We start from the raw sequence: 20,546 nt of genomic DNA on the forward strand, positions 1-20,546 counted from the left end.
TGTTCTTCCATGAATGTCCTGTTAAGAATAATAGTTAATAGCTGCTGCTGCTGCTGCTAAGTTGCTTCAGTCGTGTCCAACTTTGTGCGACCCCATAGACGGCAGCCCAACAGACGCCTCCGTCCCTGGGATTCTCCAGGCAAGAGTAATGGAAGTGGGTTGCCATTTCCTTCTCCAATGCATGAAAATGAAAAGTGAAAGTGAAGTCACTCAGTCGTGTCCGACTCTTAGCGACCCCATGGACTGCAGCCCACCAGGCTCCTCCGTCCATGGGGTTTTCCAGACAAGAGTACTGGAGTGGGTTGCCATTGCCTTCTCCAAGGCACTAAAAGTGAATTATTAACATTGGTCATCACCAGGTCTGTAGAAGAGTCGATCCATATGGAATGAGGGATGCTAGTGTAGCAGGAATAATCTTCCTGTTGTTCCTGCCTAGTCTCCTTAATATGTGTATGTTGTGCTAAGTCTGTTTAGTCGTGTCCAACACTTTGCATCTGTAGAGTTGGTCTATAGCTCACCAGGCTCCTCTGTCTGTGATTCTTCAGGCAAGAATACTGGAGTGGATTGCCATGCCCTCCTCTAGGGGATCTTCCCAACTCAGAGATTGAACCCTTCTCTCCTGTGGCTCCTGCATTGCAGGCAGATTCTTTACTGCTGGGCCACCAAGGAAACCTTCTCCTTAAGCCTTCGATGTTTTCAGGCACTATTTGCTAATCAGTGACATACATCACATTAGTAGTGCAATCAGTTTAAGATGGCCATGACAAGATTAAAACAAAGAAACCAAATAGAATAATGTTTATTTGCAATAGACATTGCAAACTGGAAACAACCCAAATCCATACTTGCATGTTAATGAATAAACAAATTGTGGTATATCCATACAATGGAATATTACTCAACAACGAAAAAAATAAACTACTGACAGATAAAATAACGTAGATAACTCTCAGAAGATATCTAAGATATCTAAGATAACTTACATAATTAGTGAAAGAAGCCAGGCCAAAAAGTGCATACTTTATGATTCCATAGAAAATTAAAACTAAAAAAAAAAAAAAAGAAAATTAAAACTAATCTATGGTAATAGAAAGCACATTAGTGATTTTCTGTGGATGGGGAAGGAGTACAGGTGAGAGGAAGGGACACCATAAGGACATGAGAAAACTTCTAATAATATTGGATATTTTCATTATCTTGATTGTGTTGATGACTCTACAAGTCTACATCTATTTCAAAACTTTTTATATAGTACACACTAAATATTTGTAGTTTAGTATTTATCAGTTATAACTCAATAAGTCTGTTAAAGAAATTAAAACATCAGAGTGTATCACTCAGGAAATTTAAACTTTGTTTCATGAAAATTGTGTGTGTGTGTGTATCCAGAGCTTGTATTTTCATATTGATTATCTCTCCCTTTAAAAAGCTATGTTCTAATTAGTTAATTTCTGTCCTTAGGTATGTTTTTTTGCACTCCCTTTGTGCTTCTCCTTCTCCTAAAATCTTGAATGAAGTGCATAACTCATTTATTTTAAAAAAGAGTTTTTAAAATTATCTTTTATTGAAGCTTACTTTCTAATTTTATTGTATTGTGCTCAGAGAATGGGCCCTTATCAAATTCTTACAGTGATATAATCTGAGTAGCCTCAGAAGTTCAAGTGGGCCTTAGGAAGCATTAGTATGAACAAAGCTAGTGGAGATGATGGAATTTCAGCTGACCTATTTAAAATCATAAAAGATTATGTTGTTAAAGTGCTGCACTCAGTCTGCCAACAAATTTGGAAAACTCAGCAATGGGCACAGGACTGGAAAAAGTCAGTTTTTATTCCAGTCTGAAAGAAGGGCAATGCCAAAGAATGTTTGAACTACCATTTCAAATGCTAGCAAGATAATGCTCAAAATCCTTCAAGCTAGGCTTCAACAGTATGTGAACCAAGAATTTCTAAATTACAAGCTGGATTTAGAAAAGGCAGAGGAACCAGAGATCAAATTGCCAACATTTGTTGGATCATAGAAAAAGCAAGTGAATTTCAGAAAAACATCTACTTCTGCTTCACTTACCTGTCTTACCTGTCTCCTAAGAAACATGTATGGAGGTCAAGAAGCAACAGAACCAGATATGGAACAACAGACTGGTTCAAAATTGGGAAAGGAGTACATCAAGGCTGCATATTGTCACCACATTTCCTTCTCCAAGGGAATCTTCCTGACCCAAGAATCGAACCTGGGTCTCCTGAACTACAGGCAGATTCTTTACCGACTGAGCTATGAGGAAAGCCCACTATTGTCACCCAGCTTATTTAATATACATGCAGAGTACATCATGTGAAATGCCGGGCTGGAAGACTCACAAGCTGGAATCAAGATTGCCAGGAGAAATAGCAAAAACCTCAGATATGCAGATGATACCACCCTATTGGCAGAAAGTGAAGAGGAACTAAAGAGCCTCTTGAGGGTGAAAGAGAAGAGTGAAAAAACTGGCTTAAAACTCAACATTCAAAAAACTAAGATCATGGCATCTGGTCCCATCAATTCATGGCAAACAGAAGGGGTCAAAGTGGAAATTAGGACAGATTTTATTTTCTTGGGCTCCAAAATCACTGTGGATAGTGAATGCAGCCATGAAATTAAAAGATGTTTGCTTCTTGGAAGAAAAGCTATGACAAACCTAGATAGCATATTCAAAAGCAGAGATATTACTTTGCTAATAAAGGTCCACATTACTTTGCCAATAAAGGTCCATAGTCAGAGCTATGGTTTTTCCAGTAGCTGGGCTTCCCTGGTGACTTAGACCATAAAGAATCTGCTTGTAATGTGGGAGGCCCGAGTTTGATCGCTGGTTTGGGAAGATCCCCTGGAGGAGGGCATGGCATCCCACTCCAGTATTCTTGCTGGAGAATCCCTATGGACAGAGGAGCCTGGCAGGCTAAAGTCCATGGGGTCACAAAGAGTCAGACACAGCAGCGACTAAGCACAACTCAACAACACAAATGTATGGATTTGAAAGTTGGACCACAAAAAAGACTGAGCACCAAAGAATTGATGTATTCAAATTATGGTCCTGGAGAAGACTCCTGAGAGTCCCTTGGACAGCAAGGAGATTAAATCAGCCCATCCTTAAGAAAATCAACCTTAAATATTCATTGGTAGGTCTGATGCTAAAGTTGAAGCTCCAATACTTTGGCCACCTGATGAGAAGTGCTGACTCACTGGAAAAGACCTTGATGCTGGGAAAGACTGAGGGCAGGAGGAAATGGACATCACTGACTCAATGGACATGAGTTTGAGCAAACTCTGGGACATAGTAAAGGACCAGGAAAACTGGCATGCTGCATGAGGTTACAAGAGTCAAACATGACTTAGCAACTGAGCAACAACAATCTGGGTGGGAGAGAGTATATTAAAGTGGTTAGGAGCATACCTGAAGTCATGCATGTTGGTTAAAATTCTTTTTCTCCCACTACAATTGTGAGGTGGGGGGCACAAATTAGATAAGTTCTTTAAGTTATAGTGTTTGCATCTTTAAATATGTTCAATATTATCCTTCTCATTGCATTGTTGTAAGGATTAAATGAAATGATAAGTGCCTGAAATCGAACAAACTCAAATTAGCTAACTAGTATTAACATTGTCAATTCTGTTTTTGACTAGGAAATAATGTTTACTCTAATTTGTATTCCCAAAATACAGTATTTAATCTAATTTATAGGGCATCTTTATATTGTTTAAATCAGGTATGCCATTTTTTGTATTTCAAAGTGGACTGCTAAAGTCTCCCATTAAAGTTGTATTTTTTCAAGGACTTGTTTTCTGCAGTCACTTTTTTTTTTTTTTTTGTATATTTCAATGACTTGATATTTGCTCCACAAAGTTTCTTAATTATAATCTCTTCTTTGGGGAACCATGAATCAATATAAAGTGTTGACCTTTTCCTCCTTAATCTAGTCCTTATAGGTTTGAATTCTATGTTGTTTCTTTCAATAAAAACAGTTACTGTTTTTTACTCACTTTTGTTTTTACACATACCTACAAATCCTTTTTTTTTTTTAATTTAAATCTTTATGTTACACTTTTAGGTCCATCTTTTCAAAGACCATGAAGAATTTGACAAATCCATTAGTTTTTGTTTTTCAATATTATCAGTCCAGTTTTGCTTAGGATTATGTACCTCTTCTGCATTAATGCTTCTTAGAGGTGATTTTTTTACTCTAGTATTTGATTATGTTTTGTTTTTTTCTTTTTATTCAGTTGATTTCTAAGACACACTATTTGGAATTATTTTAATTAGAAAAATTATGTTTTTCTTATGAATACTAAGAATGCAATGGTTTCCATCTACACATCTGTAAAATAATTTTGCCCATTCTCTCCAAATTTCCCAGTTTTATTGACATCATATATTATTCAAATTGAGAACTTATTTGATAAGCTTCTTATGTTTTACAAGCTTACTTTTAATATTTGCACTGGAATTTTTAAACATTTAAAAATAGGTTATTGATATTTTAGAAGTCTCTGGTATGTGAGGTTTTAAAAAATTTATTATTTATTTATTATTTTTGGCTGTCCTGGGTCTTTGTTGCTGTGTGGGCTTTTCTCTAGTTTTGGGGAGTAGGGGTTATTCTAGTTGCAATTCATGGGCTTCTCATTGAGATGACTTCTCTAGTTGTGGAGCACAGATTATAGAGCACGTGGGCTTCAGTAGCTGTGTCACGTGGGTGCTACAGCCCAGTCTCAGCAATTGTGGTGCATGGGTTTAGTTGTGCCACAGCATATGGGATCTTCCTAGACCAGGGATCAAACCCATGTCTCCTACATTGGCAGGTGGATTCTTTACCATCGAGCCATCAGGGAAGTCCTGGTTTCTGAGTGTTAATGATTATCCACAGTTCATTTATTTTCCTCATTCTTGAGTTTTGTTTTATCCAGTTATGTTTTAAGGCATGGTATCTAGATAGTACATTATTTAAAGCTCTTTCATTTCAGTTCTTTGATGAGCATTTTCGATCAGTAGACTCAAATCTTTTTTTAATTCAAGAAATATTATATTTTCCTATTTTTTTTGATCACAGACTTTGCACAGTATGCTGTGTACTTCTCTTCTTATAGTCCCATTAAAATCACTTTGTTCTATTTTCAGTCCCTGTGTGGATAGTCTCCATTTACCTCTCAGACCCATTTGTCCCTCAGCCCTTCTCTGTCCTGCTGTGTGTCTCAGAAAGCCAACCTCTATGGCCTGCATTGTCCTGTTTCTCTTGGCCCCTGGTCTGTTGTCAAAAGGAGCCAGCAAAAGATCAGAAGGAGTGAGGATTGTGGGTGGGGTATTTATTCACTTTCTGCCAGGCCTCAGCTGGAATAGAGGCTGCAGTCCTCTACCAAACGTCATAGCCCCTGTTGGGCAGCACCTCTCCCATGGTTAATGGTGGAGAAAGAGAAAAATATAAAATAAAAATGTATAAAGTAAGTAATTACTATTTGGAATATTTTCCATGAGTCAATAAATGGGGTATTATGGCACAGAATACCCCGTGGAGTCTGCTTAGCATTTGGGCAAGGAAACCTTCCCTCTGGAAATAACCCTTAAGATGAGCAGGACCAGTCATATGAGGAGCCAAAGTGAGAATGGTACACACAGAAGGAACTGTAAAGCAAGAAGCTTTGGAAATTCTGAAAATCTAGTGTGACTATCATGGAATTAAATGAAGACAAGGAATTAAATGAAGACAAGGTATTAAAGTGCAATGGAAAGCTATTTGAAAGTTTGTTAGTAGGAAGAAATGAATGCTTTTAAAGGTTTATTTTCAAGGCTGTATGGCGGGTGTGTGTGTTAGTCACTCAGTCGTATCTGACTCTTTGTGACTCCAAGGACTGTAGCCTGCCAGGCTCCTCTGTCCCTGAGATTTTCCAGGCAAGAATACTGGAGTGTATTGCCATTTCCTCCAGGGGTTCTTTCTGACTCAGGGATTGAACCCAGGTCTCCTGCACTGCAGGTGCTTTCTTTTTGTTTGAGCCACCAGGGAAGTATGGAGGGTGAATTGTTGCAAGAGTGAAAATGACCAGTACAGGAGGTTGGCTGTTGTAAAACATGTGAGAGATGCTGAGGACTAAGATGGTAGCAGTTGATTATTCCGTTCTCATTTCAGCCTTTTTGCAGCCTTAAGATTTTCACTCTTGTGTCTTTCCAGTGTAGAACTCAAACATCTGAAAATACTTTAAAAACACTCAAAGACTGCCTCTTGTTCCAGTACCTCTTTCTTGGTTGTTTCATCTTAGGAAATCTTTGCTTGCTTCACCTTTAGTGCCAGATTTGACTCAAGTTTTATAGTAGAGCATTGGGGCCTTTTTGGTTCATGTGCTGTTTGTTCATATACTTCCAAAAGCTGTCAACAATTGAAGGGTCTGTCTGTATTTCTTTTTTTCCTTTGCCTCAGGCATCTTGAGTTTTATAAACAGCACTGCCTTACTTTACTTCCCATGTATATTCCACTTTGAAAATATGCAATGATTCAGACTCTTCTATTTAACTCTGCTGGTCTTTCATAAAGGCCATGCCTTCTAATCAAAGTTACTCCTTATCTTCATATGGTGGCAGACAATGAAGAAAGCAGATGGTGAATCTCCAAAGTCCTTGGAGAGCAAGGTCTTCTCTTACATTTCTTTCATACACTTCAAAGGGTGAGGCTAAGCCCAGAGCTGTACATGGGCCTGATGCCAGATCAGTGAGTGGGTGGACATCTCAGAGTTATGCCTACAAGGTCTCTACGCAGCAAATTATAGAAGTGACTCTTTTTATCTAAGGCTAGATTTGATGTTCAACAGCTTCTCCTAAATTATATAAACCTACTTCAAGTTTAATGGAGAAGTAAATCTCATCCCTCTTCTGTTTCACCCCAAGGCAAGACATTATTCCTTGGTTTGCTCAGCTCATGGTGAGCCTGCTACTTTCTCTAGGGGGTTTGTTCCTCATTTTATTCAGGCAGGGTTTCAATTCTAGAAAACTTGGCAAAAATTCCCAAATGCTTTGCATTTGTTTTCCTATAAGGACTGGGAGAAACAAAATTAGAGACAGCCACATCTATCCTAGAGTGTAATATGGAAAGTATGCATATTAAACTTCATCACGGTTCCAGCTTATATATTATGACTACAAAAAAATTAGTTTTAGTTTGTGTATCCAATACATAAGTGAAGCAAATGTGGGCCAGGGGTTGGGGGTGGGGGGAATGTAAGCTGCATAAAAATCAGACAGTAGTTCTTAGAACACCTGCCTTCTATTTTCTCTTGGTTTGATCTGAGAAGGTATTGATATTAAAGGAATGACCTCAGCAGAGTTTATCTGCTATAGGAGGACAGCTATGGCCTCCTGGACTTTGTCTGCATAGAAGTCCTAAGTTTTGAGCTGAGTCACAATGCCTCAGTGTTCGAAAGAGTTGAAATGACTAGATGTCCATGCTACAGTGCAGTCATTTTGGTTTTCTGTTATTAAGCTGAATAATTTAAAGAAATTATTAACCAGTGAAACACAAGCATGACTTAATAAAGTCTGTGGAGTCCTAAGGGTTTGGATGGAAAGTATAGGAATGCATAAGGAAAATCCTGCCCTTGGTGGTCTTATTCCCTAAAGGGTAAGATCTGTGACTTGCTTCTAACCAACCGAATACAACAGATACATCACAAAGCCACAAGAAAGAGATGGGAAGAAAGGAACTAGTGGAAGTAACTCTAGGAAACAGTGTTTTGACTGGGCACTGTAAGTCTACAAATAATAGAACTGTATAGAAACATTTCACTATATTGGAAAATGTATTTCTTACAAGGATATGGTAGCAATTCTGAAACTACTTTGTTTTCATACTACTGCCACGTTTCTCACTTCTGGAGAAAGAAGTTACAAATGAGGAGAGGAGGAAAGTAGCATAAACCCCATAGCAGTGGATTGGTGCCACAGGCATCAAAATGATCTCATGTTTGTTTTTAGCTTTGTCCACTGAGAGTGGTTCCCTTGAGGAGGAAATGTCAACCCACTCCAGTATTCCTGCCTGGGAAATCTCATGGAGAGAGGAGCCGGGCAGGCCACAGTCCATCCGGTCACAAAGAGTCGGACACGACTGAGCAACTGAGCACATACTGAGTGGCTAGACTAGTGATGTCCTAGTAGCAATGAGCACATCTAACACCCAGAGCTTGTTTTCTAAATGTCAGTCTCCAATAAAAGGAACCAGGACTCTTGGAAAACTGGTTTACTCCAGGACTGAATCAGGGAAAACACAAGATTAGCTTAAACATCTTGTGGAATCTGAAATAAAGGAAGTGCACACACACAAAAAAGAATTGGGGCATATCAAAAGGGCACAGTTTTAAAATTCCAAAAAAGCTCCCAATGGCCAAATTTAGAACTTGAGTGACAAAATTTATAACCCAAAGGATAAAATAAATATTCATGAATTCATACTAATAGTTACATTATCATTATATAGTAATAAATTCATATATATGTATAAATATATAAATGATCTGGAAGTGACAACTCTTTCTTACAGAAGAAGTACAATTAAGACATGTAAAAGGAATGAAGGAAATTTAAAAATCATCATTAGACTATCATAGTTCAAATTGCTGTAGGCAAGGTCCATTATGTTTTCTTAAATCTATTGGTTAGAGTTTAATCAAAGCAGGACTTTTGTCTAGATTTCTAATTTATGAATCCCTTAGTCACCAAATGCATTAAATGCTACTTTTGATCAAGTATAACATTAATTACGGAGAAGGCAATGGCACCCCACTCCAGTACTCTTGCCTGGAAAATCCCATGGATGGAGGAGCCTGGTGGGCTACAGTCCATGGGGTTGCTAAGAGTCGGACATGACTGAGCGACTTCACTTTCACTTTTCACTTTCCTGCATTGGAGAAGGAAATGGCAACCCACTCCAGTGTTCTTGCCTTGAGAATCCTAGGGATGGGGGAGCCTGGTGGGCTGCCGTCTCTAGGGTCGCACAGAGTCGGACACGACTGAAGTGACTTAGTAGCAACACTAATTACAATAGAAGACATATCAATAAACATAATAGTTCATTAAATTTCTACTTTAATATTCTTATACAATTTCACTGTATTTAAAAAACCATTTCTTTTATTATAATTCCCTCCTTAAGCACAAGAATGTTATAGGCATTTTACTGACCCCTGATTTAAGTGTAATGTAAGATCCCGCAGTATAGACAAAGCAGAATTAATGGGGGAAAAAATGGTAAAATCTGAATTAGCTGTTTATTAGTTAATCATACCAAGATTAATTTCTTAGTTTTCATAAATATTCTATGTTTACGTAAAAGGTAAACATTAGAGAAAACTAGGGAAGTGGTATATAGAAATTCTGTGTAATTTTGCGATTCTTTTGTAAATCTAAAATAATTTTTTTTTAATCTCCAAAAAGTCAATTAGACAGATACATATGTACATACTTAGATACATACATACATCATTGGAACTGAAGATACCTAAGAGACAGCAGAGGCATGTTACTGCAGGAAGAATCAATGAAAACTTGGCCAGAGCATATTTGCAGGCCTGGTGAGCTTTGAAAACTGCTACAAATTGAGCTCTCATTTAAGTTTTTTTTTTTTTTTTGAATCAAAATTCAGTAAATTTTCCCTGTAAGCATTTTTATTTTTATCCTTGTGACAACAGACATGTCGGGGGCCATTTAGGAGATTCTTAAGATAACTTACATGAAAATAGTTCATATAGAGAAAACTCTTACAGCTTTAAAGAACTACTAAAAGGTATATTTATGAACTGGTCAAAACAGAGTTTCTTCTAATCATCCTCAAATTATCCTTTCATTGATTCAGGATAAACTGTCAACTTATTTAAAGAGTCCGAGGTCTTTTGTGTGGTTAGGAACATAAAAAGATCTCCCCAAAAGACAAAGGCAGACAGCTCTACATATATATATTCACAGATTTCATTCTACATTTCCTCTGAAAGTTAAATTGTTAGTCGCTCATTCATGTCTGACTCTTTGTGACACCATGGACTGTAGGTTGCCAGGCTCCTCTGTCCATGGAATTCTCCAGGCAAGAATACTGGAGTGGGTAGCTATTCCTTTCTCCAGGGGATCTTCCCTGCCCAGGGATCAAACCCAGGTCTCCCAAATTTCCTCTAAATCCAATTAAAATGCATAATTGTTTTCCCTGGATATATAGAAATATGTGATGGGAATGTGAGTAGAGGTTGTGGCATTTGGACTTAGGCTGGAATTCTTACCTTCCTTTGGTAGAAATCATATGCTAAATATTTCTGGCTCCCCCCCTTTTTTTTTGTATTGTTAAACCATACTTGTAGGATCTTAGGAGATCATTTACCTTGGAAGTACCTGAATTCATCAGCTATCAGGCAATTAACCTTTATTAAGTAATTGATGCTGCTACTACTGCTAAGTCGATTCAGTCGTGTCCAACTCTGTGCGAGCCCAGAGATGGCAGCCCACCAGGCTCCCCTGTCCCTGGGACTTTCCAGGCAAGAACAGTAGAGTGGGTTGCCATTTCCTTCTCCAATGCAGGAAAGTGAAAAGTGAAAGTGAAGTCGCTCAGTTGTGTGCGACTCTTAGCGACGCTATGGACTGCAGCCTACCAGGCTCCTCCGTCCATGGGATTTTCCAGGCAAGAGTACTGGTGTGGGTTGCCACTGCCTTCTCCGTATTAAGTAACTACGGTGTGGTAACTCTCAATTCCCGTCTTGTCTAACTCAAACCCTGTTAGGGCAAACTCTAAAATCTATCACAAATTGAACCAATTCCCACCACCTCCTAAGTCCCAAACTAACACAAACTGCCATTGCTTCTCACTTGGGCTCCTGCATCACCTCTTACCTATTTCCTATGTCCACTCTTCAGTTTGCTCTTCACATGGTAACCAGAACTGGAATTCAGATCACATAATTTCTCTGATTTATGTCCTCCTATATTTTCCCATTTCATTAAAAATAAATCTGAAATTTAAAACTGGAATTCATATCAAATCACTTGTCTGATTAATGTTGTCTTATATTTCCCATTGAATTAAAAACCCAAAATCCTTTTCAAGGACTACCCAGTCCAACACAGTCTCTATCCTTCTTACCTCTCTGTTCTAATCCTGTTATTCCCTTTATGTGGAATGTTACTCCTCAGGATTTTGTGTGTATTCATGTGTGTGTGTGTGGTGGGTGGGGGGTGGGGAGTTGGTCGGGGTCTTATTGTTCTTATTTAGATCTCAGCTCAGATGTCAGAAAACCTGCCTGAACTTCCTGTACATAAAGTTAATCCTATCAGTCTATCTCATTCCATTTTTTTCTTCATAGTACTTGCTATGGTCTGCAATTAGCCTGTTTCTTTTATATGGCTATTTTCTTGAACTAGTTCCTTGAGAGTACGAACTATATCTGTCCTGCCCACCACTGTACTTCCAATGCCCAAAATGTGTCTAGCGTGAATAGGTGGGAAATGAATACCTTATTAAAAATAAGTGAATGAATTAATGCAAATTACTGTACTAAGCAACAAACAACTAAATTATTGGATTTCTGATTGGATTCAAGACTGGATTTCTGTCCCCAGAGAGCTTATAATCTAGTAATTTGCATGACATACTATGTTGTTGTTTGGTCACTAAGTCCTGTTCAACTCTTTTGCAATCCCATGGACTGTAGCCCATCAGGCTCCTCTGTTCATGGGATTTTTCAGGCAAGAATACTGGAGTGGGTTGACGTTCCCTTCTCCAAAGGGAATGTCCCCACCCAGGGATCAAACCCAAATCTCCTGCAATGCAGGCAGATTCTTTACCACTGTGCCACCAAAGAGGTGCAGACATACTATGAAGTGAAGTGAAAGTCACTCAGTCATGGCCAACTCTTTGTGACCCCATGAACTATAGATTCCACGGAATTCTCCAGGCAGGCCAGAATACTGGAGTGGGTAGCCATTCCCTTGTCCAGGGGATCTTCCCAACCCAGGGATCAAACACAGGTTTCCCTCATTGCAGGATTCTTTACCAGCTGAGCCATGAGGGAAGCCACAGACATACTATGAGATATATTAAAAGACAAGGGCAATGCAAAGCCAGGATGGCTCATAGCTTCCTATGACTGGTAAATACTGACTGAGGAGATCAAAGATCAAAGCAGTATAATGAAAATTATGCCTTAAAAGAGTCAGTAAACTTTTAAAATGCAACAACTTGTGACTGCAGAAGGGTGAGTAGACTGCCCTCTCCATTTAATCCTCCAGGCCAAGGATAAACTCTATCAAGGAATGTGGCAGTAGACAGCAGACAATGGGAAACAGGAGCCAAGAATACAGGGCTGTGGGTCAGTTAACAAGTCTTCTGTTCATTATGTGGCAACTGGAGCTACGGAAATAGAAGATATTTTGAGAGAAAAGAAGAGAAATGATGCAAATGAAGGCAGAATAAATAATTACATCTAAGAAAAGGGGACGACAGAGGATGAGATGGCTGGATGGCATCAGCGACTCGATGGACGTGAGTCTGAGTGAACTCCGGGAGATGGTGATGGACAGGGAGGCCTGGCGTGCTGCGATTCATGGGGTGGCAGAGAGTCGGACACGACCGAGCGACTGAACTGAACTGAACTGAAGCAATAGGTAAACATAACGTTACTACCAGAGAAAGAAACAGACAGACAGAGAGAAAGAGGCCAAGAGAATGGCCAGAGTGGTAGGAAGAGAGTATATAATAGAAACTCATAAAAACATATCAGCTCTTTCATGTCAATTTTGAAACTAACAAACACAAACTTTATCTGGTAGGATTTTAACCAGAAGAGTTACAGAAACTGAGGGAAAAGAGATCCAAGAATGAGGAGTTGGCCAACAGGGTCAAACAACAAGTCTAGAGAACTGGGAATTGGTTTGGCAATCAGGAGGTTGCTGCAGACTTTCTGGGAACAGCTCTAGAGAAGTGCTGGAGGCAGGAGGCAAAGTGCAGTGGGATAAAGAGTCACTGGCAGGGGGTCAAGTGGAGGGAAGGCAGTGAGTTGGGCTTTGTTTTTCAAGAAGTTTGGTAGTGAATAGAGTTACAGAAAATGTGTACTTTATTTTTGTTTTGTTTTGGATTTTTTATGGGAGGGCACATAGCCACTGCAGCCATGGATGGGGGTGCCTGCATCACTGAGTCCTAGTGATGGACATCACTTTCAACGTGCAAATATGCTCAGTGCCAAAAAGATTCCCTCCTCATTGGTTCAGTTCAGTTCAGTCACTCAGTTGTGTCTGACTCTTTGCATCCATGGACTGCAGCACACCAGGCTTCTCTGTCCATCACCAACTCCCGGATCTTGCTCAAACGCCTGTCCAAGAAGTCAGTGATGCCATCCAACCTTCTCATCCTCTGTCATCCCCTTCTCCTCCTTTCTTCAATCTTTCCCAGCATCAGGGTCTTTTCCAATGAGTCGGCTCTTGGCATCAGGTGGCCAAAGTATTGGAGCTTCAGCTTCAGCATCAGAAGATGCTGGGGCCAGCCAAGCATCAGAAGAAAAGTGGGGCCAGCCAAGCTAACCTAAGTGTATTCAACTGAATTAAATTTGGCTCATAAACATATGATTCTGTGAAATTCATCTGTTTCTACACTCTTTGTTTTGTATTCTGTTAGTTTTTTCCTCTTAAAGTGTTTTTTAAAAAAACTTTCACTTTAGTTTGACTAAATTAGAACAAAAGTAATTTTTTTCACACTTTAGTCAAGGTAGATTAGTATATAATTGGGCAATTGGGGAAACTGTGTGTGTGTATTTGTGCGTATGTCTGTTGGATGATAGTATAGAGTTACAATGATTTAAGGTGGATGGGTGAATAGAAATTTGGAACATATTAGGGGGAAAGGTAGGGACAACTCTAGACACTGGTTCTTTATTACATGCATAGTTGTCCCTATTATGTTAGAACATAGATCAGTTGACTATCAAACTTTTGGGGAGCTCAAAAATCTTGCTCAGACTTTAAATATGCTTGAGTCTCTGGCTTATCCCAGAGTACACACATCTCAAGGGCTGCACATGGCCTTCCTCTTGCACTGCTCGCCCTCAACAGTGCCTAGCATGAGATCACTTCATGTGTTCTCCTCTGCTGATGGCTTTGACCAAGATTTACAACAGCTTTAGAATTCCTGCTGTATTTCAGTGCATTCAGATGTGGCTTGAGGCATGTTTTAAGACATGAAAGGCTGAATCAAACGTGACACTAATTCTGTATCTAATATGAATCCTCTTAAATTAATAGCCCAAGGTCTGGAAATTGTTTCTCCCTCCCAAGACCCAAGGCGATTGTAAATTATTTCAGTGTGAAGGCTGTTTATGAAGCTGGAGAAGAAAAGCACTGAAAACAGATTTCTTTAAAGTTAAAGTAACTGAAGAAAATGTCATTCAATCAGTCAAGAAACACGTATTTGGCACCTAGAATTTGCTAGGTCCTGGGCAGTTAGGTATTTGTCATGAAAAGTTAAATAAGGAAATAGTTCCTGTTATTAATGTGCTCTACTCAAATGATCTGTGTGAGATGGTGGCCTTGAGACAAGAAAAGCTTGTCTCTGCAAGCTGTAAATAGGAGTCATTATTTAAGAGAACAGATATAATAATGTAGAGGCAGACCCATAGGAAGGACAGCCATGTATGACCTCTACAAACCACACAGGAGTTGTTGACAATGGTTTGGACTTTACTATAAAAGTCAAGAGGACAGCAAGGAAGCCTTGGATTTAGCAGGAGTCTTCTACCAGTTACTCTGGTCACCAGGCCTTGAATTTGATTCCTTTGTTGCAGGGATAATTGCACAAGACAAATAGATAAGATGACATTAAAAGATTAGAACAGTGGCCATAATGAAGCAGAAGAATTTACGAAAGCCGTCTCTTGAGAGGGTAGTGATGAAAGCAAAGGAAAACTTATAAGGTCTCCTAGCAGAGAGGTATTAGGATATGTCTGCCATTTCTATTTCTTCACTCCTCTTTCATGACACCTACCTGTTGTCTGTCACCTCACCTGTGGACTCAGGATTAGCCAGCTTATTTGACTTGCTATTTGACTCTGCTTACTGCACTGATAGCTGATGCCTTTGACTGACTCAACCGTAGATGGTTCTGTATTGGTAACACTGGACTGTGCCTGAGCTCTGGTAACTAACACTGTTGGGTTTGTTTTTTTTCCCTGCTTGAAGTGAATTTTGCAAGATTTTGCCTGGTGACAGTATTTTATTACACACCACAATATAACAGATTTGAAAAACAAAGATAAGATGGCAAATGGGAAAGGGCAGCTGGCTTTTGACCACATGCCGGTAGTTTTGGTGACAAAACTTGATTGTGTCACCTCTTCAAATAAGCTGGTCTACAAGGATACACTTAATCCAATGCTATATATCCATGCTAAGTTCAGAATCAAATTATATGGTATATCTTCCTAGTAGCCAGTGAAAAAGCAGAGACATCACTTTGCCAGGAAAGTGATGGTTTTCCCAGTATAGTCAAAGCTATGGTTTTTCCAGTAGTAATGTACAGACATGAGAGTTGGACCATAAAGAAGGCTGAGAGCTGAAGAGTTGATGTTTTTGAACTGTGGTTCTGGAGAAGACTCTTGAGAGTAACTTGGACAGCAAGGAGATCAATCCTGGTCAATCCTAAAGGAAATCAGTCCTGAATATTCATTGGAAGGACTGATGCTGAAGCTGAAGCTCCAACACTTTGGCCATCTGGTGCAAAGAGCCAATTCATTGGAAAAGATCTTGATGCTGGGAAAGGTTGAGGGCAGGAGGAGAATGGGAAAATAGGATGAGACAGTTGGATGGCATCACCGACTTGATGGACATGAATCTGATCAAACTTGGGGAGACAGTGAAAGACAGGGAAGCCTGGCATGCTGCAGTCCATGGGGTTGCAAAGAGCTGGACATGACTTAGCCTCTGAACAGCAACAACAATCCAATGAAAGACACCATTCTCTCTGAATTTAGACCAAATTCTGGAGCAGAGGTTTATGTACATTTCACCAGCTGGAGTGTGGGTAATTTTTCCCTTTTCAACAGCCATGGTGCTTAAGTCTTTACTTTTTAATAAAAACAGCCAGGTAGGCTCTCTCTAGGCCACATATGTATGCTCTATGGGAACTCAACTTTTACTCTGTTACCCTCAAATAACTCTTCTTGTTTCAAATTTAGTCTCCAGTAACAGAATACCAAGCTTTGCCATCCATCTCTGCTTACCAGTCAACTTATTTGGTTTCTATAAAACAACCATCTTTGTATTATAAGATACTTATTTGTGTGTCTACTTGACTATCTAATACATTTCCTTCATTGTTTAAAATAAATAAATATAAGGTAGAGAAAATCAATATGCTAATATTAATAAAAAGACAAGAGTATAAAGTACTTTCCTTCTGTGTGGTTTGGATGTACATGTGAAGTAAGCTTGTTGATTATGCTTAATTTCAGAGGAAAAGAATTTTAAAAATCTATAAAATAGTGATAATATATTTTTGAAGACTATAAACCCAAAGGTAAAGTGTTATAATAAAGGAAATACGGGGAATTTTAAAAGTTATAGATTGAGATTCTATATTAATAAAATATTCTGCTGATTCTCTAGAGAACATCACAGGCTTATACATCATCTAATAGAGATAAAAATCAGTCAATCCTAAAGGAAATCAGTCCTGAATATTCATTGGAAGGCCTGATGCTGAAGCTTAAACTCCAATACTTTGGCCACCTGATGCAAAGAACTGACTCATTGGAAAAGACCTTGATGCTGGGAAAGATTGAAGGCAGGAGGAGTAGGGGACAACAGAGGATGAGATGGTTGGATGGCATCACTGATACACATGAGTTTGAGCATGCTCCAGGAGTTGGTGATGGACAGGAAAGCCTGGTCTGCTGTAGTCCATGGGGTGGCAAAGAGTCAGACATGACTGAGCGACTGAACTGAACTAAATAGAGATACAGTTTTCTTCAACCTCTTAATTAAGGGACTTAGAAGTCTAGACTTAATCTTTTTCCAGTCAACTTGAGAAAACAGGAAATCAGTCGAGATTAATCCATGAAATGAAAAGCTGGTTCTTTGAAAATATCAATAAAATTGATAAGCTTCCAGCTAGGATAACTAAGAAAAGACAGAGAGAGGATATTAGTTCCTAGTATCAGAAATGAAAGACAGGATTTCACTACAGATCCCTTGTACATCAAAAAGACAATTAAGTAATACTATGAACAATTCTATGCCCACAAATTTGATAACACAGATGAAATGGACCAATTCCTTAAAAAACACAATTTGCCAAAACTCACACAAGAAGGAAAAGTAACTCTAAATTGGTCTATATATCTATTAAAACTTGAATCAGAATAAATAACATTCCAAAACAGAAAGTATCAGGCCTGATGGATTGATTGGTGTTCTACCAAATATTTAAGAAAAAAATTATACCATCTCTCTACAATCTTCTTTGAAATACAGAAGTAGAGGTAGTACTTCCTAACACATTCAGTGGGTCTACCATTACCCTAATACCAAAACTAGATAAAGACATTGCAAGAAAAGAAAAATATAGTCGCTATCTCTCATAAATAGAGATGCAAAGATCTTCAACAAAATATTAGCAAATCAAATCCAACAATGCATAAAAGGAACCATGCATGTGACCAAGTGGTGTTTATCTGAAGCATGCAAGCTTGATTCAACATTTGAAAATCAGTTAATGTAATTCATCACATCAAAGGCTAAAGAAAAAAAATCATCTGATCATATTAGTAGATGCAGGAAAAGACAATATCCAGCACCCACTTATGATAAAAACTCTCAAACAACTAGAGAGAGAGGAACTTTCTCAACTTGATTAAGAACACCTACCAAAAGCCTACAAGTAACATCATACTTATGGTAAGAAACTCAAATTTTCCCTGACTAGCATCAGGTACAAGGCAAAGATGTCATCTCTCACTATTTCTTTTCAACATTGTTCTGAGAATTCTAGCTGATGAAATAAAACAAGGAAAAAAAACTAAAAGTATGAAGACTGGGAAGAAAAAAAAACTGCTTCTGTTCACAGATGGCATTGTCATCTATGTAGAAAATCTAAGAGAACTGACAAAAATTCCTAGGACTAATAAGCAATCGTGGCAAGTCTGTAGAACATAAGATCAATATATAAAATTAATCACTTTCTTATATACCAGCAAAGAACAAGTGAAATTTGAATTAAAAACACAATGGCATTTATATTATCACCCCAAATAAAAAATTTAGGCATGAATCTAGCAAAATATATGTAAGATCTACATGAAAAAAATCATAAAATGGTAATGAATGAAATCAAAGAACTAAATATATGGAGAGATATTCCATGTTTATAGATAGGAAGACTGAATATTTTCAAGACATAAGTTCTTCCCAACTTAATCTATAGGTTCAATGCAGCCATAGTCAAAATGTTAATTATTTCATGTATATCAACAAACTGATTATGAAGTTTATATGGAGAGACAAAATACTTGGAAAAACCAACAGAATATTGAAGGAGAAGAACAAAGTTGGAAGACTGACACCACCCAACTTCAAGATTGACTATAAAGCTACAGTAATCAAGACAGTGTGGTATTAGTGAAAGAAAAGACAAATAGATAAATAAAACTGAATAGAGGACTCAGAAATAGGTTCACATAAGTATAATCAACTCATCTTTGACAGAGCAGCAAAAACAATGTAAAGGAGCAAAGACAGTCTTTACAGCAAATGATGCTGGAACAAAGCAACATCACAAGTGAAAAAGTGAATCTAGACACAGGCCGTAAGATTGTCACAAAAATTAACTCAAAAAGGATTATAGACCTAAATGCAAGAGGCAAAACTATAAAACTCCTAAAAAATAACCTAGGAGAAAATCTAGATGATCTAGAAAACCTATGATGGTGACTTTTTAGATAAAACACCAAAGGCATGATGATAAGCTGGACTTCATTAAAATCAAAAACTTGTGCTCTATGAGGGACAATGTCAAGAGAATGAGAAGATAAGTCCAGACTGGAAGAAAATATTTGCAAAAAACACATCTGATAGAGGACTGCTTCCCCAAATATATTTTAAAATACCTTCTTAAAAATTCATAGTAAGAAAACAAAAAACCCATTTTAAAAAATGGGCCAAAGACCTTAACAGATCTCACCAAAAAGATACACAGGTGGCAAATAAGCATATGAAGTGATGCTCCACATCATATGTTATCAGGGAAGTGCAAATGAAACCAACGAGACACCACTGCTTACCTACGAGTGCCCTAAAGGCAGAACTGTGAACCATGAACTTCAGATGTTCAAGCTGGATTTAGAAAAGGCAAAGGAACCAGAGATCAAATTCCCAACATGTGTTGGATCATGGAAAAAGCAAGAGAGTTCCAGAAAAACATCTACTTCTGCTTTATTGACCATGCCAAAGCCTTTGACTGTGTGGATCACAAAAAACTGTATAAAATTCTTAAAGAGATGGGAATACCAGACTACCTGACCTGCCTCCTGAGAAATCTGTATTGCAGATCAAGAAGTAACAGTTAGAACTGGACATGGAACAACAGACTGGTTCCAAATAGGCAAAGGAGTACATCAAGGCTGTATATTGTCACCCAGCTTATTTAACTTATATGCAGAATACATTATGTGAAATGCTAGGCTGGAAGAAGCACAAGCTGGAATCAAGATTGCTGGGAGAAATATCAATAACCTCAGATATGCAGATAACACAAAGAGCCTCTTGATGAAAGTGAAAGAGGAGAGTGAAAAAGCTGGCTTAAAACTCATCATCTCATCATTCAGAAAACTAAGATCATGGCATCCAGTCCCATCACTTCATGGCAAATAGATGAGGGAAACAATGGAAACAGTGGTAGAGTTAATTTGTTTGGGCTCCAAAATCACTGCCAATGGTGACTGCAGCCATGAAATTAAAAGACGCTTACTCCTTGGAAGGAAAGCTATGACCAACCTAGGCAGCATTAAAAAGCAGAGACATTACCAACAAAGGTCCATCTAGTCAAAGCTATGGTTTTTCCAGTAGTTGTGTATGGATGTGAGAGTTGCACTATAAAGAAAGCTGAGCACTGAAGGATTGATGCTTTTGAACTGTGGTGTTGGAGGAGACTCTTGAGAGTCCATTGGACTATAAGAAGATCCAACCAGTCCATCCTAAAGGAAATCAGTGCTAAATATTCACTGGAAGGACTGATGCTGAAGCTGAAACTCCAATACTTTGGGCCACCTGATGTAAAGAACTGACTCATTTGAAAAGACCCAGATGCTGGGAAAGATTGAAGGCGAGAGGAGAAGGGGACGACAGAGGATGAGATGGTTAGATGGCATCACCAACTCAATGGACATGAGTTTGAGTAAGCTCTGGGAGTTGGTGATGGACAGGGAAGCCTGGTCTGCTGCAGTCCATGGGGTTGCAAAGAGTCAGACACCATTGATCGACTGAACTGAACTGAACTGAAAGTCAGAGCATTGAGAACATCCAATGC

Source organism: Bos taurus, chromosome 20 (genome assembly GCF_002263795.3).
Source record: "Bos taurus isolate L1 Dominette 01449 registration number 42190680 breed Hereford chromosome 20, ARS-UCD2.0, whole genome shotgun sequence".
In the NCBI taxonomy this organism is placed as follows: Eukaryota; Metazoa; Chordata; class Mammalia; order Artiodactyla; family Bovidae; genus Bos; species Bos taurus.